Genomic DNA, 24,973 nt, shown 5'->3' on the forward strand with positions numbered 1-24,973 from the left:
GGAGAGCACATAGTGTGCTTTCCGCATCTCTTCCGGCTTCATAGAGAATGAATGGGTCGCACCCATGTCCGATATTGCGGAACGGATGCAGACTCATTTGCAGACGTGTGAATGGATCCTTAAAATGCACTGTACACACTTATGCGCACTGCGCTGTTGCAGTTATTTCTGGTGAAAGCGTATAGGGGAGTATTTCAGTACTACCAGAAAAATATATATAGTACGCACTTCACTATTTAAAAGCATATAGTGGCCTATTTCATTCCAACAAGAAATATATATTCTCAGGTCACTTCTGCAGTTATTTCTGATGAAAGCGTATAGGGGCGTATTTCATTAAAAAGAGAAAAATATATACGCACTGCACTGTTGCAGTTATTTTTGTGAAAAGAGTATAGGGGCGTATTACAGTAAAAAAGAAAAATATATACGCACTGCACTGTTGCAGTTATTTATGGTGAAAGCGAATAGGGGCATATTATAGTAAAAAAAAGAAAAATTTATACGCACTGCACTGTTGCAGTTAATTCTGGTTAAAGCATATAGGGGCGTATTAGAGTAAAAAATAAAAATATATACGCACTGCACTGTTGCAGTTATTTCTGGTGAAAGCATATAGGGGCGTATTACAGTTAAAAAAGACAAATATATGTACGCACTGCACTGTTGCAGTTATTTCTGTTGAAAGCATATAGGGGCATATTTCAGTACTACCAGAAAAATATATACACACTGCACTGTTGCAGTTATTTCTGTTGAAAGCGTATAGGGGCGTATTTCAGTACTACCAGAAAAAAATATACGCTCTTCACTATTATTGTTTTCTGGTTAAAGCGTATAGTGGCCTATTTCATTCCAACAAGAAATATATATTCTTAGGTCACTTCTGAAGTTATTTCTGGTGAAAGCATATAGGGGCGTATTTCAGTAAAAAAAAGACAAATATTTATACGCACTGCACTGTTGCAGTTCTTTCTGGTGAAAGCGTATAGGGGCGCATTAAAGTAAAATAAGAAAAATATATATGCACTGCACTGTTGCAGATATTTCTGGTGAAAGCGTATAGGGGCATATTACAGTAAAAAAAGAAAAATATATACGCACTGCACTGTTGCAGTTCTTTCTGGTGAAAGTGTGTAGGGGCGTATTACAGTAAAAAAAAAAGCTAAATATATACGCACTGCACTGTTGCAGTTATTTCTGGTGAAAGTGTATTGGGTGCATATTACAGTAAAAAAAGAAAAGTTGATATACGCACTGCACTGTTGCAGTTATTTATGGTGAAAGTGTATAGGGGCACATTTCATTAAAAAAATAAAAATATATATGCACTGCACTGTTACAATTATTTCTGGTGAAAGTGTATTGGGTGCATATTACAGTAAAAAAAGAAAAGTTGATATACGCACTGCACTGTTGCAGTTATTTATGGTGAAAGTGTATAGGGGCGCATTTCATTAAAAAAAGAAAAATATATATGCACTGCACTGTTGCAGTTATTTCTGTGAAAAGCATATAGGGGCATATTACAGTAAAAAAAGAAAAATAGATATGCACTGCAGTGTTCCAGTTATTTCTGGAGAAAGCATATAGGGGCGTATTTCAGTAAAAAAAAAAAAAATATATATAGATATATATACGCACTGCACTGTTGCATTTATTTCTGGTGAAAGCATATAGGGGCTTATTTCAGTAAAAAAAAGACAAATATATATACACACTGCACTGTTGCAGTTATTTCTGGTGAAAGCGTGTAGGGGCGTATTACAGGAAAACAATACAAATATATATACACACTGCACTGTTGCAGTTATTTCTGGTGAAAGCGTATAGGGGCGTATTACAGTAAAAAAAGAAAAATATATGCACTGCACTCTTGCAGTTATTTCTGGTGAAAGCGTATAGGGGCGTATTTCCGTACTGCAAGAAATATATATGCGTACTTCACTTTTTATTTTTTTTCTGGTCAAAGCGTACAGCGGCCTAATTTAGTCCAACAAGAAATATATATTCTCAGTTCACTTCTGCAGTTGTTTCTGGTGAAAGCATATAGAGGCGTATTTTAGTACTGCAAGAAATTTATATACGCACTTCACTCTTTAATTTTATCAGTGCATTTCAGCAGTTAATTGTGGTGAAAGTGTTTAGTGGCCTATTTCAGTACAAAAAGAAAAATATCTTTGTCGCTTTTAGGGGTGTTTTAATTTCCATTTCATTTGTTTAGTTCAGCTACAAGTATGTCAGGCAGAGAAGTGCCAGGCCATTCACAGAGGAGTGGTAGAGGCATAAAAGTTTCTGGTGCAGGCACAGGTCGCCGCAGAGTAAGGGGGCGTGGCAGCATGAGTCGCAGCGAGATGCCTGAGCTCCCGGTGTCATCTAGCGGTCGTATCTTGACCAGCAAGCCTGCGGTTCTTGATTGGTTAACTCGGTCTTCCACGTCATCCCAGGTGACATCAGACACCCCCAGCCAACAGTCGGTGGGTTCGTCAGACACAACCCTTAGTTGGCATGGTCTGGGAGCAGGCCCTGTACCCTCACCTGTCCTAATTCTGTCTCTGGCCTTTTCTGTTCCATCACCGCAACAAGTACTACATGCAGTGGGCTCAGCTTCACTTTTCAGCAATGATGAGCTACTAGAGGACAATCAGCAGCTACTGCCCAGCCAAGATGTGGAGGAGACTCCTGCCACTTCCTCCGCTAGGAGGGCAAGTAGTGATGAGGAGAGTGGCACGGGAGCTTGTGTTGCTAGTCGTCTGGCTCCTGACCCAGAGGCCGTTGAGGAGGACATCAGTGATGTGCAGACACTACTCGATGATGCTAAAGCCGATCGCACTTGGGAGCTGGGTGAAGAAGGGGCTTCGTCATTATCAGGAGAAAAGGGTGGCATCTTGCCCGTCAGGCAGCAGCTGTGCCAGCAAGTCGCTAGCGTGGCTGGGAGTCAGCAGGGTGGCAGCAGTGGAAGGTCAGGAGCAAAACGTGCCAGGAATAGACCACCTGCTTCGCAGCAGCCTATATGTCTGGGAAGTAGTGGTGCAGGGTTTCATGGAGGCAGCGGCGGTAGCAATCAGTTAGTCCAGACTGTTGGGGGAAAAATCACCTACTCTGCAGTGTGGCAGTTTTTTTTCAAATATTTCACATCTGTGGGCAGAAGGAGAAGCATGGCCAGTGGCCTGGGAAAACTGTGGCTCCGATGTGGTCCAGCCTGCTGCAGCAACCGCTGCACCAGCCAGTGGCACGCACCAGGTTTCAGGCAGTCAAGGCTCCACCACCTCAGCTCCTCCTCCTCCTACTCCTCTACAGTCATTCTGTTATCAATCGATCACCAGCGATTGGCTACAGACAGCAGTATGCGTGCTCGCATCCAATGGCACAGAAGCTGAACGTGCTCCTGTCCAAGTTGCTGGTGCTGCAGTCCTTCCCTTTCCAAGTGATGGACTCCGCACCTTTCAGAGAACTGATAGCTTGTGCTGAGCTTAGGTGGAGAGTCCCAAGCAGTCATTTATTTTCAAAAAAGGCAGTACCAGCCCTGCACAAATATGTAGAACAGAAGGTGGGCCAGTCCTTGAGCCTGTTGGTGTCTGCCAAAGTGCACGGCAGCGCTGACATGTGGAGCTGTAACTATGGTCAGGGACAATACATGTCCTTTATGGCCCACTGGGTTAATGTGGTTCCTGCATAGCCACACCAGCAACTTGGCCAGGTCACGCCACTTCCACCTCCACGTTGTCACGCCGTTGGTCCTGCAACAATGTCCGCCCCTGCCTCCTCATCCTCCACTGCAGGGACAAGTCACAGTGCCCCTCCAGCATACCACATGTGCAGGGCTCGGCGGTGTCACGCTGTTCTGCACCTCATTTGCCTTGGTGAACGGAATCACACAGGGGAGGAACTGCTCCATGTAATGCATCAAGAAATCGAATCCTGGCTTTCTCTGAGACAACTAAAAATGGGAACCATGATGACCGACAACAGAAAGAACATGGTGTTGGTGCTGCCTCAAGAAGGCTGAGCCATGCGCCCTGCATGACACACGTGTTCAATCTGGTTGTCAAGCGGTTCCTGAGGTTTACCACCCATCAGCAAGACATCCTAAAAATGGGCAGGAAACTTTGCATGCACTTCAGCCACTCGTATACCGCAAAGCACACCCTCCTTGAGCTGCAGCGGCAGAAAGGCATACCTCAACAAAGGCTGATATGCAACGTTTCCACCCGTTGGAATTCCACCCTCCAAATGTTGGACTGACTACACGAACAGAGAAAGGCCATCAACGATTTATTGAGGATGCAAGTGGATAGGGGCCCTCTGCACTCACATTCCACTGCCATGGCTGCTGGGGTGGGGTGGGGTGGGGTGGCAGGAGCAGTACCAGTTCCATCATCAGCAGCCTGAGTCTTCAGTCACTGATGAGCAGTTTTCTTCACCCGCATAGTGAAGAAACTACTCACCAGCAGCAGCTAGATTTGGAGCAGAACCTGAACCAGCAGGTAATGGCATACTTGACAGCACCCTGCCAACCAACATTGAAGATATGCTGGACTACTGGGCAGCCAAACTGGATTTGTAGCTGCAACTAGCAGAGTTTGCATTGGAAAAGCTGTCCTGCCCAGCCAGTAATATGGCATCAGAGAGGTTGTTTAGTGCAGAGGGTGCCATAGTTACCCCAAGGAGAACTCACCTGTCCACCCAAAATGTGAAGAGACTGAACTTTGTCAAGACGAATCAGTCATGGATAAGCCAGGATTTCCAACCACCAATTCCTGATGCATCAGACTAGATCATCCATGGTGCCACACCAACACTTTGATACAAGAGACCGGTTTCATTTGACTACCTGCCTCAGCTACTACTTTGATACTGCCACCCGCCTGATGCCACACATCTGATGCAAAGTGCTCCTTCTTGTACCCACCTTTGTCAGCGGGTACTTTTATTGCCACCCTCTGCCCCACTCTGTTACCAGGTCACTTTCTAGTCTCCTGATGCAGCTGCTGCTGCCATATCCACACTATGTCACCTTGCCACTCTGCGGCCTCCTGATGCTGCCGCCACCTCCAAACTATGTCACCTTGCCACTCTGTGGCCTCCTCATGCTGCTGCCATCTCCACACTATGTCATCTTGCCACTCTGTGACCTCCTGATGCTACTGCTGCTGCTATCTCCACATTATGTCACCTTGCCACTCTGTGCTCTCCTCATGCTGCTGCCATCTCCACACTATGTCACCTTTCCACTCTGTGGTCTCCTCCTGCTGCTAGTAAAAAAAATATATAGTAAGCAGAACTACACACCCCACTGTGGGGTAAATCATATAAAAAAATGTAGGTACCAGATATAGTGTTTCAGGATGGTGCCAGCGGAAGGAAATACAGGCTGCGGGTCCCTTGGAATAGTAGAATATATAAATATACAGCTTGATAAAGACTTGAATGAGTCGAAATGTCGCAATTGTATGCTGCTGACTGAATAAAAGAACCTGATTTTTGCACAAACTGAAGAGTGCTGTGGATATTTATATAATCTCCTCATGCTGCTGCCATCTCCACACTGTGTCACCTTGCCACTCTGTGGTATCCTGCTGCTGCTGCTGAAATATCCACACTGTGTCACCTTGCCACTCTGTGTCCTCCTGATGCTGCCGCCACCTCCGATCTATGTCACCTTGTCACTCTGTGGCATCCTAATGCTGCTGCCATATCCACACTATGTCATCGTGCCACTCTGTGGTCTCCTCCTGCGGCTTACACCTCACCACTATGTCATAGGTCCACTCTGTGGACTTCTCATGCTGTTCCCACCCTCCCCACTTCATGACTAGTCCATTACAATAAAGGAATTCAAGAGGGGCCTGGATGTATTTCTGGAGTGTAATAATATTACAGGCTATAGCTAGTAGAGAGGGGTCGTTGATCCAGGGAGTTATTCTGATTGCCTGATTGGAGTCGGGAAGCAATTTTTTATTCCCCTAAAGTGAGGAAAATTGACTTCTACCTCACAGGGTTTTTTTTTCCTTCCTTTGAATCAACTTGCAGGATGACAGGCCGAACTGGATGGACAAATGTCTTTTTTCGTCCTTATGTACTATGTTACTATGTTATTATGTTACTATTTTGACTTTTGGCCTGGCTGACATCATCATTTATTTGACCCTTCTTCTGATCTATCAGAAGAAAGGAAAAATGAGACGCACAATGTATCCTGTCTGTGTAGCAGCTATAAGGCCTGTATGGTCCCATCAGAATTGGCTTATGATTTGGTAGCCAAAAGCAGGAGTGGGTACAAAACACAGAAGACATGCAAATATTCTATTCAAGTGTCATCTCTGTTTTACATCCACTTCTGGTTTTTTTTTTTTTTGGCATTAGCAATACTGATGGATTACTGACCAAATACTGACCGAGTGAAGGTGGATGCTCCAAAGACAGGATTCGTTTTTTGTGGGTTATTGTTCTGATGGATCAGAGGAAGGGCAAATTAATAAGTGACATCCACACAAACTTACTGCTGACACCCTCTCCTCTCTGTCGGGGACTCCCTATGCGTGTTATTACAAGGCACAGTGTTCTATACCACTATACAGGCTCTCTGAAGCCAGGAAATAGCAATTTTTTTGGGGTTTTTTTTTTCCAAAAATTCCGCTCATCTCTAATGATAAAATTTTGGCGATCCAAATTTCAGAAACAATTCAATTTGCCATGGAGTGGAATTCCCTTGCGTTTCATGGCAATGGTTCTATTAAAAATACTCACCTCCTCCATTTGTGTGAAGAGGCCATTACATCCATCTTTATTGCGGTACATACAAAAAAATGCCCTTTATGGCGAAGCAGCCAAATTTAATTTTTCAAAGCTTTGCTCATCTCTAATAATAAAAATACTGCTACTATAATATTATGTACAATAAGTTAATGTCATAACTACTTATACTAGTACTACTACTACTACTACTACTACTAATAATAATAATAATAAATACTACTACTGTTAATATTACTACTACAATGATGTAATGCCATAACTATTAATTACTACTACTACTATTTCTTCTACTACTACTGCTAATAATAATATTAATAACTACTACTACTAAGACAACTACTACTACTACTGTTAATATTACTACTACAATAATGTAATGCCATAACTATTAATTACTACTACTACTACTAATAATAATAACTACTGCTACTACTACTGTTAATATTACTACTACAATAATAAAATGCCAAAACTATTAATTACTACTACTACTACTATTTCTACTACTACTACTAGTTGAAAACTGAATGACTTTGCCTGCGAACTCGTGCATTTTTCACTGAACGCATTCGCAATGCATCCGGACCTAATATGGACACGCTCATCTGCAAGGGGCCTTAAAGAGTTTGAAAAGAGTTACGTATAGTCCTAAAAGACCACAGGACGTCATTCACGATATTTCAGGGCAATTGAAACACTTTTGATTCATGTCTAAATGATCGGCTGCAGTGGGTAAGTGTATACAGGTCCTTCTCAAAAAATTAGCATATTGTGATAAAGTTCATTATTTTCTGTAATGTACTGATAAACATTAGACTTTCATATATTTTAGATTCATTACACACCAACTGAAGTAGTTCAAGCCATTTATTGTTTTAATATTGATGATTTTGGCATACAGCTCATGAAAACCCAAATTTCCTATCTAAAAAAATTAGCATATTTCATCCGACCAATAAAAGAAAAGTGTTTTTAATACAAAAAAAGTCAACCTTCAAATAATTATGTTCAGTTATGCACTCAATACTTGGTCGGGAATCCTTTTGCAGAAATGACTGCTTCAATGCGGCGTGGCATGGAGGCAATCAGCCTGTGGCGCTGCTGAGGTGTTATGGAGGCCCAGGATGCTTCGATAGCGGCCTTAAGCTCATCCAGAGTGTTGGGTCTTGCGTCTCTCAACTTTCTCTTCCCAATATCCCACAGATTCTCTATGGGGTTCAGGTCAGGAGAGTTGGCAGGCCAATTGAGCACAGTAATACCATGGTCAGTAAACCATTTACCAGTGGTGTTGGCACTGTGAGCAGGTGCCAGGTCGTGCTGAAAAATGAAATCTTCATCTCCATAAAGCTTTTCAGCAGATGGAAGCATGAAGTGCTCCAAAATCTCCTGATAGCTAGCTGCATTGACCCTGCCCTTGATAAAACACAGTGGACCAACACCAGCAGCTGACATGGCACCCCAGACCATCACTGACTGTGGGTACTTGACACTGGACTTCAGGCATTTTGGCATTTCCCTCTCCCCAGTCTTCCTCCAGACTCTGGCACCTTGATTTCCAAATGACATGCAACAGTCCAGTGCTGCTTCTCTGTAGCCCAGGTCAGGCGCTTCTGCCGCTGTTTCTGGTTCAAAAGTGGCTTGACCTGGGGAATGCGGCACCTGTAGCCCATTTCCTGCACACGCCTGTACACGGTGGCTCTGGATGTTTCTACTCCAGACTCAGTCAACTGCTTCCGCAGGTCCCCCAAGGTCTGGAATCGGTCCTTCTCCACAATCTTCCTCAGGGTCCGGTCACCTCTTCTCGTTGTGCAGCGTTTTCTGCCACACGTTTTCCTTCCCACAGACTTCCCACTGAGGTGCCTTGATACAGCACTCTGGGAACAGCCTATTCGTTCAGAAATTTCTTTCTGTGTCTTACCCTCTTGCTTGAGGGTGTCAATGATGGCCTTCTGGACAGCAGTCAGGTCGGCAGTCTTACCCATGATTGCGGTTTTGAGTAATGAACCAGGCTGGGAGTTTTTAAAAGCCTCAGGAATCTTTTGCAGGTGTTTAGAGTTAATTAGTGGATTCAGATGATTAGGTTAATAGCTCGTTTAGAGAACCTTTTCATGATATGCTAATTTTTTGAGATAGGAATTTTGGGTTTTCATGAGCTGTATGCCAAAATCATCAATATTAAAACAATAAAAGGCTTGAACTACTTCAGTTGATGTGTAATGAATCTAAAATATATGAAAGTCTAATGTTTATCAGTACATTACAGAAAATAATGAACTTTATCACAATATGCTAATTTTTTGAGAAGGACCTGTATACAGGCATGTTATTACTGCAGCAAAGTTAAGAAAGACCATTATGACCTCTGTAGCATTGAGATCAGATACATAGGGCATTGAACAGTTAAGCCATAGTTCTTCTGCTTTTTTATGCCCCTTTACTTCCTCTGGTCAAATATTAACACATTCTTGGAAACCCCCTTTAACATTTAGAAGCAAAAAACACTTCTATTACAAATGTATAGGAAAGCACCTGCAAGATCCAGTACATCACACAACAATGTGGATTGCTAAATTATCTAAATCTGTGAGGTTGTCTTAGAACATTGTGAAGGGTAGGCATGAGAACGGTACATAACTTTTTATACCCCTTTGTCGCTGTTTTAGTTTTTGTTCAAAATATACACCAAAAACTAAGTCTATGACAAACCAAGGCACAAGGTAGAACAAGACAAAAAGCTGGCACAAGACTTGTCCAAAACAAATGCTCATAAATAAAACACATTTGGAGCACATGAACTTCATATATTTGGCATAGGGATCATGTGCTACCAATTCTGGTGAAAATCAAGGACAAACTAGGTGAAAATTATTAGGACTGGTATTTTATACAACTAGTCTAAATAAGATTTGCACTGGATTAAGATGTGCCAAATGGTTTCACAGGCTCGGATCATAATGCCAGAAAAGCAAATCTATGCCGGCTATGGAATGGCATTTACAATATATTTTGTACCAGTTTCTGCTCAGGGGTCAAACAGGAGGAGGCCATGCCCCTCCCACTAAGACCTACCCTTTTTTAAGGTAGTAAGAATATTGTAAAACTGTCAAAAGTTGCAATTTTTTTGCACAAATGTCACTTGTGCAACAATGTTACAGCCTTTGGTTTATTTTCTGGTAGACAAACAAAAGGCTTTTCAATAATATTTGTTTGCAAATATTTTTATACAAATATTATTGGAAAGTGTAGATACATTTACAACAACAATGCAAATCTCTCCAGGAACTCAACCAGGGAGATGGAAAAATCTATGTATTCCCTATCCATGCATCACATTGAGGGAAGTTTTTATATTATATCTAATTATCGCTTCATTTCCAAGAATTCTCAATGCCGTTTCTAAATTTGAAAATAAAATAAAATAAATGGTTATAAAAAGACATAAATCAAAGCCTGAAAAGAATAAAGCTTCCTGGTCTTGCTCCATCCGGTACCATTTAAATATATGCCAGTCTGAATGGCATAGAAAAACAAAGTCCACAGCTGTGTTTTATCTCATCCCTCAATTTGCGGCAGTAATAAGAACATTAATAAGTATGCAGTGTTTGAATCTACCAGCTCCACATTGTGGCTTCTATAATTTTTTTGCTGAAGATAATTCTAACAGATTTTTAAAGAAAAAAAAAAGTTGATACATTATGTGGTGACATCCAATCCTCAAACATATGGCGAATGAAATGAGGATATTCGCTGCACTGTAACTTTTCTGTGATTTAAATAGTAATGAGTGCACTGGGATTTTTTTCAGGGATTCAACTAACATTGTATAGTATCTCTGATAGTCTTAGATTTAAAGGGATATTACCCTTTGAGCAAAATGATGTGAAACTTGTCAGAGGGAGGGAATTTTAGTACATGTACATGGTGATTGCACAGACTCAACAATTGTGCCTGAGCCATCATCTATGGGAAGGTATCATATTCACACTAAATCTGGCTTCACACACATTAGTTTAACTGAACTCATCAATTTCTCTGGGACCAGCCAGCCATTTAATATGTATAGATGTGTCCCGACTTTTTACTGCATGGTGGCTGTTGCGAGAATAAGGATTGGGCTGCTGAATTTCAACATGCCCAACCTTTCTATTCTCAGGGGAGATAAAACTCCTTCAGAGGTGTTCGGCAGTGTCCTCCTCTTGTCTATCAATAGGAACACATACATACTTGGCCAAACCATATAAGCATGTGTATGGGGGCATCAGAGGGAATACAGATGTACAGATGTTCCTTTCTTTTCCTCTTGACTCGACATATCCCAATAGTGAGTGATCCAAGATGAGCTTTAACAAAATCTGTTTCATTACTTACAATAAGGCTACATGCACACGAACATTGTTTGTTTCCGTGTCCGTTCCGTTTTTTTTTTTGCGGATAGGATGCGGACCCATTCATTTCAATGGGTCCGCAAAAAACGCAGACAGCACACCGTGTGCATGTCCTATTTTTTTCTAGTTTGCAGACAAGGATAGGCATTATTACAACGGATCCGCAAAAAAAACAACGCCATACGGAACGTCATCCTTTGTTTTTTGCGGATCCGCAATTTGCGGACCGCAAAACACATACGGTCGTGTGCATGTAGCCTAACTGAGAGAGTAATGCAAAAGTAAAAATTTTAAAGCTGGCACCACTCATCTTTGGATATCTTGAGCCAATAGACAGGGAAGTACATAGAAATCATTGGGCACCATAGAAAGAATGTAAATTGGGCCCCCATATCACAAAATCGTACTATTTTGCAAATCGGTAAAACACATGCCAAGACAAGAGGAGAAGTAAGGAAGAACATGACTGTATACTAAGTATTAGAAGTAGGTCATAATGACCTAAATGTCACCATTCATTCAATAATTTTCTAGAATTTTCACGCTGTTGGAGAGTGTAACAGTGTAACAATTTCAGTGTACAATAAGTATCTTTTCAGTCAATGTATCATTTAAAAATGAAAAATAGGAGCTGGGAGGATGATCTGATCAAAATCTCAAGGGCAGAACACAATCTATTCTTTCAACTAATGTAGATATAGATCTCTGTAAGGACATTGCGATAAGCAAAGTGCTGCAAAGCCTTAATTAATTGCATTCTTTTCCATCTTTTTAATAGTCACAATACTTCTCCTGAAACAGAAATTGCACACATTTCAGGAAAATCCCCTACAGCAAGCCAACAAAATCACACTGATTAAACTAAAGCTATCAATAAATTAGCTTTCAGATGGTTGAATTACAATGCCAAGTTTGAGAATGTTGCACATTAATATTAGGCTCACAATTCATTGTTCATAGCAATGAAAAGCTGGAGAAAATAACTTGGATTAAGTCTAATTAGTCTTGTTATAAGCATATATTATGTCATCTTAAAATAATTAACTAGTAATCACAGTACTACATCTGCTATTAATACTACTACTAGTACTACTAGTACTGCTAGAGCTACAGCTACTATTACTACTACTAAAGCTGCTACTGCTACAGCTTCTGCTACTATCACAGCTACTACTACTACTAATACTAAACTACTACAGGTGAAAATCGAAAAATTGTAATATCTTGCAAAAGTCCATTTATTTCAGTAAATAATTTATTTTGTGAAAAAGTTCAGCATTCTAGGCTCAAAGTGTCACACTCTAGTCAGCTATTTAATCCACACTCCCTGAACAAACAGGACCTGAGATTGTGACTTTGGGGTTTCATAAATAAGCTGTGAGCCATAATCATCCAAATTATAACATAAAGGCTTAAAATATCTCGCTGCCTGTAATGAGTCTCATATGTTAGTTTCACCTTTTAAGTTGCATTACTGAAATAAATGAACTTTGCACGATGCTCAAATTTATTGAGTTTCATCTGTATTACAGCTACTACTACTTTTACCACTGCTGCTACTACTACTAACGCTGCTATTGCTACTACTACTACTATTACTATTACTACTGTTGCTACATATACTATTATAGCTATTGCTACTACTACAGCTACTACTGCTAATACTACTGCTACTACTACTGCTAATACTACTGCTACTACTACTGCTATAACTACTACTAGTACAGCTGCTACTACTGCTACAGTACCTGCCATAGCTTCTATAGCTACTGCTACTATAACAGCTACTACTACTATAGTTACTACTACAGCTGCTACTACTACAGCATATAATACTGCTTCTACAGCTAATACTACTACTACTATAACTACTACAGCTACTACTACTGCTACAGTAGCTATTACTGCTTCTCTAGCTACTACTACTACTACAGTTTCTACTACTTCTACAGTACCTACTATAGCTTCTACAGCTACTACTACTACTACTAATAATAATAATGTAATCAATATTTCAAGGCGCAGATTTGAGTTTAAAAAATGTTCTATGATTTGTTTTGTTGCTGTTTGTAATCTGTTCGGAAACTTATCATCAAGTGTCCAATTTTGCTGCAATATCACCACAGGGGAAATTAAGGATTGTGCTCTTCTTATTGAAATCAATGAGCTGCTCATGTAATAGACAGCCATGCCAGGTCTTCCACTAAGAGATTATCTGCAGCCTCGCTCCTCTCTGGTCACTAGATCAGAATGGGGAACTCCCATTCTATTTACTCAAATTTTTCTAATAGCGTATTGGAAATTGGGTTATCTAAACTAGATTGCTCCTTTAATATTTAGGTCAGACACATATTGACATAAGCAATAAGGCCAACAGTATGCAATCACCTTCCTCTAGTGGAAGCTACAGTCATACCTCTTATGACTAGTAATGTAGATTGTGGTAGCAAGGTGGGTAATGTAAAATGTGCTTATATTGATATATGATGATGGTGCAGGGATAGTAGATGTGACACCATCATCACTTGAGTCTTCTGACTGTATTATAAAGCGTTACACTGCTCTGTCAGACAGGTTTGGAGATTGTTGTCATAAAGGCCAGTTGTCTAACAATGAGCATTATCTCCTACCCCCAGGTCTGCCATTTACATGCACTAAAATCAATAGTAGGATATAAAATATAGTGAATAGCAGGGCGCTGCTAAATGAGACATTTATTAAAATAATTATAAAAAAAACAATAAAACGGGAAATCGTAGGTTGGTGGCAATGAGTCCTGCATTTAACAAGTTTTCAAACGTGTTTTACCTTCTTCTTCAGACACATAACAGACAACTGACATGAACTGATACCTGATGGCCGAGTAACTTGGAGCAGACAATATACAATTTGCACATAAACAATAGTTATCTATCTATCTCATATCTAGGGCTTTTTTTTCTCAGAGAAAAGGTGGTGGAACTCACCCCCTGGCCACCCCCTGGCCACCCCCTGGCCACCCCCCTAGGACCGCCCCCTAAAATCGCCCCTTTAGAGAACCCCCCTTCCTCTTGTGTAAACCCCACTCCTCAGGGGTATGGAGATTTCACGGTCTTTGTACTTGTGAAATCTCCATCTCGCCATGTGCAAGGAGGATAATAACTTAAAATCTTATTATCCTCCCTGCACAGGGCAGGATGGAGATTTCACAAGTAGAAAGACCGTGAAATCTCCTTACCCCTGAGGGCGCATGTTGGGTGCACGCGCTGTGTCCCTGCGCGTAGGGGCGTGCGAACTGGAAGTCACGTGGCGGGGATAGGAAAATGTTATAGTTCGGTTAAAATTTTACAACACCGGCGCAGCCTGGCCCCATCCTTCCCTCAAGTAGTGTGCCTTTCTTACCTGCCAGTGACACTAGTTGGCAGTTGCCACACATGGCTGGCACAGCCGGGCCCCATCTTAAGTTCCCCCAACTTGGGGGAACTTAGTATGGGGCCCGGCTGCGCCGGCCATGTGTGGACTAAGGCACTGGCAGACAGTGGCACACTACTTGGGGGAAGGATGGGGCCCGCTGCGCCGGCCATGTGTGGACTAGGGCACTGGCAGGCAAGGCAGGCAGTGGCACAAGGGGTGTCCGCCGCCCCAAGTAGTGTGCCAGTGCCTGCCTTGCCTAGTGCCACCATGCCATTGCCAGTGACGGTCGTGACAGCCAGGCTGCCAGTGCCCGTGGCCGCCGCTGCCCTAGTCCACACATGGGCGGTGCGGCCTGGCCTGGCCCCTTCCTTTCTTGTTCCTGTTCCCCTAGTTGGCCAATTCAATCTTTTTTAATTTAAGAATTAAATAAATGAAAAATTACCTTTTTCCTTTTCCTGCCTGGTGCCGCTCTGCCTCCTGCTCGTGCCGACACCCCACGACACTAAACTTCCGCCCGGGTCTGGGGCCGCAGACAGGCTGCAATGGAGTCGGCCTGGGGGCGGGGTTTGGGGCCACTGTAGAATCGGCGTCTCCTCGGCGCTCTCACTTTCTCCGTCGCTGTCAGTGGTGGGTGGGAACTAGGCGGGAGCTGGAGAGCCGGAGGTGCCGGAGGCTGCAGGGCCAGGGACTGAGAGGCAAGCAATCATGATTGTAAACTGTCTAAGTAAGCAGTGGCGCAGCCTAAGCAGCGGGCCGGCTGGGCCCAGTAACTAAAGGGGGGCGGGGCGAGTCGGAGAAAATAGGTGGCGGAACACCGTTGCGGGGCGTTCCGCCAGAAAAAAAGCCCTGCTCATATCTATCTATATATCTATCTTATATCTATCTATCTCATATCTATCTATCTATCTTATATCTATCTATCTCATATCTATCTATCTATCTATCTTATATCTATCTTCTTTCTATCTATCTATCTATCTATCTATCTATCTATCTATCTATCTATCTCATATCTATCTATCTACTTATCTATCTATCTCATATCTATCTATCTATCTATCTATGTATCTATCTATCTATCTCTTTCTTTGTCTATCCATTTCTCTATATATCTATAATCTATATATCATCTATCTATACAGTGGTGTAGATATAGGGGTCGCAGCGGTCGCAATTACGACTGGACCTATATGCAGGGGGCCCACAGAGCCTCCCTTGCCAGAAAGCGCACTGCCAATTATAGTATATTTCATTTTATAAGAACGCGAATAGTAGTGAGCTGCAAGTGCTGTACTCAACCTTCCTCCCTGGTCTTCTTCGGGCTGCGCTGCTGTGTCCAGGCTATGTACAGGATCAGGACGTACAGCTATGACCTGGCGCTGTACGCAGTCAGGTGACACTGCAGCATGGGCCCAGAGAAGATCAGCAAGCAGGGACTGCAGGAGAGGACACCAGACCTGGAGAGGAGCAGCAGAGCAGGAGAGGTAAGTTTATTTATTTATTTTGGGTCTGATCTGAGGTCTGCTAATGGGGACTGATTTGAGGCACACATTATAAGAAGAATTATTATTACTACTGGGGGGCTATGCGGAACATGATTACTAGTATGGGCACAATGGGGACACTATTACTATTGGGGGCACTGTTGAGAATATGCAGATAATTACTACTATTGGTGGGACTTTGGGGAGCACTATTGCTGTGGGGGGGGGGGGAAACCTGGCACAGTATCTGATTAGCACAACTATTTTTGGGGGACTTTATGTTTAAGGCACTATTAGTGTCAGGGACATTATTTTCTGGGCACAGTTATTTTTTAGGAAACTGTGTGCCGATAATCATTGAAGTGGGCACTGCCTGTTTGCTACTATTATTTTCAGGAGGACAGTTTCTGTAGTATAGTATTGGGGAGCACAGTGGGCACAGTATTGGTGGTAGAAGGATGAGGTGTTAAGAAGTTGGGAGGATGATGAAAAATTAGGAAACTAAGATGTCTGTTTGTCAAACTCTGCAAAGATGAGACACAGGTGTAAGAAATCATCATGGCGGTCTGGTCTGAAAGGAGAAGATGAGGAAAGAGAATATTTACCTCAGAGGAGATCTCACTGGATGTAAGAGTTATGTGACGCTGTATTACGCTATATGTTTTGTAGTGCTGTATGTAATGTTCTCCAAGTATGTCTTTAACAGTAGGGCTGGAGGGAAGGGGTTAGGTTGAGAATATCTATTGGTATTTATGTCCATTTGGACAGGATCCTATTAAGGACTTCCTAGTATCTAGTCCCCTTTAATTAGTCATTTGCCATAGGTTGGTGTAATATACTATGGTAATAACAATGTCACGCCTTTTTATTTCACCCTTACGCTACCAGTGTTTTACTGACCTTCAAGGACCTGGATACTGGGGGTATCTTTCAGGACCTGCCAGCCCTTGTCCCCGCCCTTTGGGCGTGACTAGCGTACCCACATGATGCTCCCTGTGTGTGCAATGACGTGGTGACACACGGGCAGTGCATGATGACGTCAGCACCCATTGGGAGCCGATAATTTCAGTTCAAAAGGACGTGCGCCGTGGCGCACAGTTGCTAAGAGGCCACATGCAATAGGGGACGCCATACATCGCTAATGGTGTGAACCCATGCAACAGTACCCTCATATTTTAAGGGGTAATAGATCCGGAGGTGCTACCATACATCTTCCAGGACGGCTACATTGGGGACTAACCAGCCCATATAGATGTAAGTGAGTGGTGTATTGGATGCCCTGAATGGTGATAATGGGCTATCCAATTACCCCTAATTTTAAATGTACATATAGGTTAATAAGCATAAATATATATATTTTCTTTGTTGTTTGTTTTGTAGGTAGCACTAGTCCCGTGTCCCCTGATGAATCTGGGGCTAAAAAATAGATGAAACGCGTAGGGACACATATATCTATTTATTTGAGCACTTATATGTAGGTTTCATTGCACCCTTTATTATTAGTGGTAGGACTCTACCCTTTTGCTCTTTCTGCAACATTATACACACATACTGTATACGGACCAGACGGCGAGATATCGGTGTGGTCCCAGTTGGTGGAATACAGCAGAATTCCCACCGCTCATCTGTGGGGATGGGAACAAGCCCTACCTGTACACGTTTTCTGGTAAGAAGTGTATGCCTTTTTGTATGTTGGTTTACCCTTCTTAGGTTTTAACACACCTCTATGGTAGGGACTGCCGGTGGTACTGGCCCATTTAGTGGTGGTGTCTATGAATAGAATTGTGGGCCTTTACATTTTAAAGGTATAATATTAAAAGTTACATTTTACTACTGCCCTTTTTATTAATTAGGTTGAGAATTTGGCAAGGGGGAGAGGGGTTCCATTTCAATTTTTGCCTCAGTCAGCAGAAAGGCTAGGTGCACCCCTGCCCCTTGCCACAAAGCACTGAGGAAAGGGGGGCCCAAGCTGAACTTTTGCACCAGGGCCTGTCTATCTATCTATCTCAGGGATGAGTGAATCGATACGTACAAATCAATTATTTAACCTGAACAAATTTACACTTTTGAGAGATCGTCATGCCAAGTCTCTCCAGGGTATTTGAAGCCTTGTAGCTCTGAAGGAAATATAGTTGTATTAAGAAATAATTAAGCAAGATATTTAAGTCAGAAAAAAAACTAAATTGTTTTCATAGTATGACATTCACTTTACTTTTAAAGAGGAGCTGTTACCTCTCCTGACATCTTTGTTTAAGGGTACTTTCAAACTAGCGTTATTCTTTTCCGGCACTGAGTTCCGTCCTAAGGGCTCAATACCGGAAAAGAGCTGATCAGTTTCATCCTAATGCATTCTGAATGGAGAGAAATCCGTTCAGGATGCATCAGATTGTCTTCAGTTCAGTCTTTTTGACTTTTCAGGACAGAGATAATACCGCAGCATGCTGCAATGTTATCTTTGTCCAAAATAGCCGGAACAATAGCTGGAATGCCGGAATCGACATTTTTTTCCCATTGAAATGTATTAATGCCAGATCCGTCCCCGAGTGTTCCGGCAAAACGGATCCGGCATTACGGTCTGCGCATGCTCAGAACGCAAAAAATTAAAAAAATAAATGCCGGATCTGTTTTTCGAGAGACGGATCCGGTATTTCAATGCATTTGTCATACGGATTAGGATCCAGATCCATCTAACAAATGCCATCAGTTTGCATACATTTTGACGGATCCGGCAGGCAGTTCCGGCGATGGAATCCTACCCTTAGTAGCTACTTTTATTCATTGTGTAATAACAATTCTGGAGTATCACTTCATATGACTTTATGTTGTGCATTTCTCTGTTACTCCTTCTAGAATTTTATGAATGAACTGCCAGCAGTGCAATGCAAGTCCATCTTGGTTACCAGTTGGGAAGGGGGAAGAGGGTGTCCCCACACAGCCTGACACTAGCCATTCATTGCTTCCAGGATCAGACTATGCAGAGCCAACAACCCCAACTGGTAACACCAGAAATATTATTACATGGGAAATGCAAGTAGTTAGTAGTCAGCAGAAGTGAGAGGTCATCTTTATGGAAATCCCAATAATCAGTACTTGTAAAAGAAAACAATGGGTGAGTTTTTGGGTATTTGTGCTTTATTGTATTTACTTTTAGTGATACGCAGCATCGGCAATATTAGTTTTTGCGATATTTCGCAAATTTTTGGCCTAATATTCCCTATAAATTAGCAAATTCTAGAATTTGTGATCTCCAGTCATTATTTTCATGACTACGAAAATCAGCAATGTAATATGCACGTATTGCTCGCGCAATACAGGCATGAATCACTTTTGCTACATTTTCTAAGCTGCTAGAAGTTTCCTTAAACTGAAGAAAATGATTGGAAGCAACTTTCGTGACTGTGAGGAAGAACTCCTGATCACTGAAAGTAATTTTACATTACAGCATTGTTTTTGAGTACATTTCACATGCATGGCAGAACAACAGCTTTATATGCAGATATAGTGCTCCAATATATTCACAATTGTGCAAATAGGCACTAATGGCGCACATATTTTTTTCAAAGAAAGACACTAATCCTTATCACAGCACAGTAATTCCTATCACACTACCTAACACCCTGCACTGGAACCAGGATTAGCTACACTATATCACTATCTAACCTACACTGACTATCTGTATTATACTGTATATATGAGCTAACTAACTATCTAATGTAATTGGATAAGGAATAGGATCCAGATGAGTCTGCAAAGCACAGAGCACAGAAATGACGCTACTGTTTTTCTCAGAACTGCAAAAAACTGCAGAAAATGGCTGCTGGGGAGGTTCGTATATAGTAAGGGGTAGTCAACTTTCCTATTGGTTGCTAGGGATGTTGCTAAGCTCAGACAAAGATATTACAGCCTTCTCATTGGCCCACAAGCAAGAAGCAATGAGGGTACTGATGAAAAAAAAATCTAGAATGTTCGCGATTCCAAAGATATAGCACTATGTTCTAGATCTTCACGAATTCTCGAAGTGCCGATATTTACTTTTGGGATTGCATGCATTCTTTCAGCAGTTGGAGAATGCACACTTAACTTCATGCTTGATCAACAACCAAAAAGTGACGATCTTCAACTGAGCTGAAGGCTATTTGATGGATTTCGTTTTGAAAGATACTAGATCCACTACAAAGATTTTATTTTTATTTTTATCCAAATTATTGTTTTACCAAGGCAAAGATTTAGGGTTTTGTCCTAGCTCTGTAACTAAATACCCAGGCTAAGACAGAACGCGTTGTTGATCCCTTCCCCCCTTCATCGACCAACACATGGGGCACATCTTAAGCACCTCTAGCTGTACCCCTGCCTTTCTGAGTGCACACTGGGGGAAATTTACTGACCTAAATGCACCAGGTTTTTTTGCAAAAACAAACAAAAGAAACTGTCCTACATGCTTTGACCTCTTGATAGGTCATCAGTATCTGATTGGTAGGGATCTGGCACCCTGGACCCCCTCAATTGGCTTTTTGAGAAGACAGTGGTGCTCACAGTAGTGCCGTGGCCTTCTCCAGCTTTTCCTAGGCATACGATGTACGGTGCTGTGCTTGGTAAGATGCGAACACCGGTGCTTTCTCAAACAGCTGATCAGCAGGGGTTCTGGGTGTAGGACCCCCACAATCATATTCTGATGACCTATCCAGTGGATATATCATTAGCAAAAAAACACTTTTAAGGGTTTTTGCATCTTGCTCAGTGAGGAGGTATAGTTTTGCTGGAAATAGTTGGAGTTTAATGGGAAAGGGGTCTAAAATGCACCAATATGCACAAAATAGCACAGATATTTTGGTGCAAAGTAAACCAGGCTATAAATGATGTAAATGATTTAAAGATTCACCAAATTTATATTCCCACCTGAGCCAATGAGATAAATTAGGTGCATCTTTAAACTGTATAGTCTATGTTAACAGTGTCAAAATCTTAGGTTGGTAAATCTGCCCCAATGTGTTTTCTTATGGTTACTAACACTACAAAAAGTTGATACCAAGAAAAATAACCTATTGTACATATGTTTGTAGTTATTCCATGAGTACTGCACACACATATTTCTGGAGGCTGAGTTTATCATGGCTAGAAATGCTCCAGAATGCATGAATATGACAGGAATTGTCTTGATTCAAGGACATACTGTACGCTATTGTGTACCCGTTGGCTATTTTGGTAGATTGCACACTCCACTTTTATTTCCAGCAATATAAAGCTGCCATGTAACCTCAGGCAACACAGCTTTGAGACTGATATGAAAAGATTTCAAACTTTCACTGTTGGGAGGATGCTAAGACAAATCCTGATAAATTTAAAAAAGCAAAGCAAACACCCCATTGATGAGCGTGAGATTAATACGCTGCCTGTTCAACATTTGTATTCAATGCTTTTTAATATAATAAGTTTAGGGGAAAAAAATCTAATGTAAAATCAAAGAAAGGATATATGTTATTGTCACAATATATGTATTCTTCAGCATGTGGTAAGACAACATTTTTCTACTGACAGTGACAAAATGTAAAGACTGATTATAGCCAACAGTGTCTACTTCCCAGCATTCTTAAAATATCATCTTGGAAGCTGTCCCGGATATTACATCTTTGGAAGAACCAGTAATAGGAGAAAAAAAAAATATGCATCATTATGCACAAAGCTAAATCAATCCAAGAGGATCATTGGATAAACTCAAACCCTAAACGAGGTCCAGAATGAAGACAGGTACCCCTAAGATCTATAGAGTCCAGATCCATACGCTTGTGGTGTAGGGTTAGCACTGTTTCTTTGCAGCCAAGAGATCCTGAATATGAATCCAAACAAGGGCAACATCTACATGAAGTTTGTTCTCCCCAGGTTTGCGTGGGTTTTGTCCTTCACTCTGAATCGTTACTGATAGGTTTATTTTGGATTTTAGATTGTGAGTCCTCCATAGGGAATAGGGATCTCCGTACACAGCTGTGCAATATGTTGGCACTATATAAGTTCAGTACAGGATGAAAACAACTTCAAAGATTAATCAAATATGGCCTATATCCATAAAGACCAAGGCTTATCATTAGGGATAAGTGCATTTTCCCAAATAAAGAACATAAAAAAGGGGTGAGAGAGAGAGTAAAAATTTGAAAACATTTATTTTTTTCAAAAAGAGAGAAAGACAAGACAGAAAAAATATGAGTTCTAGGACACTTCAGAGTGTCATATGCAAATTTTTAGGGCAATTGCAGAAATTTTGATTCTGGTAAAATTGATTCAGACACAAATCAAATTTATTGAAAAATTCAATGAATCAGACACAAAATAAATTTCAAGAAGTACAGATGTATCATTGATCTGAAAATAGTGAATAGTTTACATTAAGAATGAAGGCCTTGATCATATACTGTAAGCTTACATTGGTTGGCGACTCATTTTAGGTCCCATTTTAAAGGGGTTGGAACCTTTTTGGGTGAGAGGGTTGGCAGAATCCCCCTCCTGGGCAGACCTTTAAAGGAAAGCATACTTACCTGCTCCCAGATGCTGGGTCTTGGCTCCTTTGCTCCCTGGCCTCGGCTGCCTCATTCAGGTTCCCTACTATCAACATCTGCTTTGACACCTCTGCAGCTCCTCCTGAACTGCTCCTCTTGTGTCATGTCAGTCACTTTATGCAAGGGGAACAGATCACCTATTGGCTGCAGAGGTAACAAAGTAGATGTTGACAGTAGGGAACCTGAGTGAGGCAGCCGAGTCCAGGGAGCAAAGGAGCCATGACCCAGCATCAGGGAGCAGGTAAGTATGCTTTCCTTTGCTGGTAGGCCATGAAGTGGCAGTTTGCCTACTCCCTTCCCCCCTCCCCCACATATACACACACCAAAGGTGGACAACCCCTTTAAGGCCACCACCATTTTATCCCATGTTTTTTGGATCACAGTTTTAATAAACCAAGCTTAGATAATCATGAAACCCTGTGGTTTTCAAAATGTGGTTAAGGTACGGATGTGGGCTGGTACTGGACCAGGAGATGGATCCTAAAATGTGCCCATTTAATGCAGCTCAAAAATAGGCCCAGTGGGTAGTCCTGCAATTTTTATAGTCTAGAAATAAAGTCTAAAGACCTTTTTGTGGTTCTCTAATTATATATATGTAAATGAGTACTCCAGACAAAATATAAATGCTTCTCTAGTGCCATCTATGCAGTATTTATCTACTATTTAAGTCAATGTCAAACAAATTAAAGAGCCTTGAAACATGATTTGGGGTTTCAGCACAAACAGAGGCACCCCCTGTGCACAGGTTTTTTGGGTTCTTATTCCTTTTCAGTACAAGGCAGAGTACAAAATAGCATATTCATAGGACCTGTTCTAGGGAGTGGGGGCTCTAGTTGGAACCATCTGTCCACAGATGGGTGTCTCTGGCTTGGCTTAATTTCCTAGTCATGTTTCAATGCATTGGACATTGACGTACCATGTAGAGACAGTTTTATTCCTTCTGGAGGAGAGCTAATTTGAATACTTTTCTGAGGAAGCACTGCTTGTAAGACTCCTAGCTGAATCTCCATCTGGAGAACCAGTATCCCCGCCACCCACCCAATGGCTTCTAGAAAACACTGTAGTCTCATGCACCCATGAATCCTACAGTAATTTCATGTAAGTCAAATAAAAAAATAATGTCTGAAATGTTACATACTGATTCCTTCTTGTTACACTTTTGTGTAAAGCATGTCCCTTTCAAGTCATAGGGGTATACAGATTTTATGATCTTTGTGGAGGATATAACATCAGAATTCTCCAGATTTAAAGACTCAGAGACAGAGGAAAGTCTTCACTTTTCAAATTTTGTAAAAAAAAAACTCCTTTCCAAATATATTTCAAGCCACATATGCCTTTAGTGTTCATTATTATAGGAGATGAATCACAAATGAATCACAAATTCAAAGCCTTTGTTTTGTTCAATTTCTTAACTGTATATGACAAGAATTTTTACCATTTCAATAATATTCCCTCAGCCTCTAAAGATAGAATTTTTACATAATATGGACTGTTTAGTTCTTGTGTTTCATACTCATCAGTGGTTCCGTTTTTCTGCCTTAGATGCTAACCATGGTTAGCCCTTCACCATGCACGAGAGCTGTCCATTGCATATAAAGAGGAGTGATGCCAAAATAAAGAAGGTAGGAGGTCTAAAAGTGGGAGAGGATTGACCCAAGATACTTCATATAAATGTTTATGGGCTAATTAGCTCTCTATCTATCTACTGTAGCTCATATCTATCTGTCTGTCTATCCATAAACAAATATAATTTTATGATGGCTGGTTTTTACCTTCAAATAGTTCAAAGCCATACAGTACCTGGAAAAATAATCTTTGGCAAGGCTGGTTACCTGTGAGAAAACACTGAGCCACATCCTGGCGATTGGGGAAACATTGTATAAAGTATAAATCAAGCTTCATTGTAAATGTAATTGGCTTTGTATGGCCCTGAATAATAATAGGGGCTACAGCTCTGCAGTATACATTTATCAAGGCACTGATTTATCTATCTATCTATCTATCTATCTATCTATATCTATCTTACCTACCTTAAAAAAATGTAGCTTGAGTGATAAAGCTTCTTATACTGTATTCTTTAACTAGGTGGATGCAATTTTATTATAAGGGTTCTTCTATTATATGATATTATTGTATATCTCATTTTGAGGTCAAAGAACAAAAGTTGTGGCACCCAGCTTTCACTTTGGTTGTTGCACACTCACTTTATTGCTTTTTAACCTTGCTGTGTACACTGAGAAAATACATCATCAGTCATCTCATAACAACAAGGGCAAGAGCACAATGAAATATATGATCTCATTGAAAACCAGATCATGATGGAAAAAGTATAGCTTCTCCCTCTTTTCCCTTACCAGTCACAGAGCATGCTCACAACACTCTCCCATAGAAGTCATAAAGTTGT

At 41.3% G+C, this 24,973-nt stretch overlaps 1 protein-coding gene across 1 annotated transcript in view; it reads right to left on the minus strand.

Moving 5' to 3' along the window:
• Positions 1–24,973, minus strand: part of LRP1B (LDL receptor related protein 1B) — a 1,294,122-nt gene that overhangs the window by 882,073 nt on the left and 387,076 nt on the right.

Source organism: Bufo gargarizans, chromosome 8 (assembly GCF_014858855.1).
Source record: "Bufo gargarizans isolate SCDJY-AF-19 chromosome 8, ASM1485885v1, whole genome shotgun sequence".
In the NCBI taxonomy this organism is placed as follows: domain Eukaryota; kingdom Metazoa; phylum Chordata; class Amphibia; order Anura; family Bufonidae; genus Bufo; species Bufo gargarizans.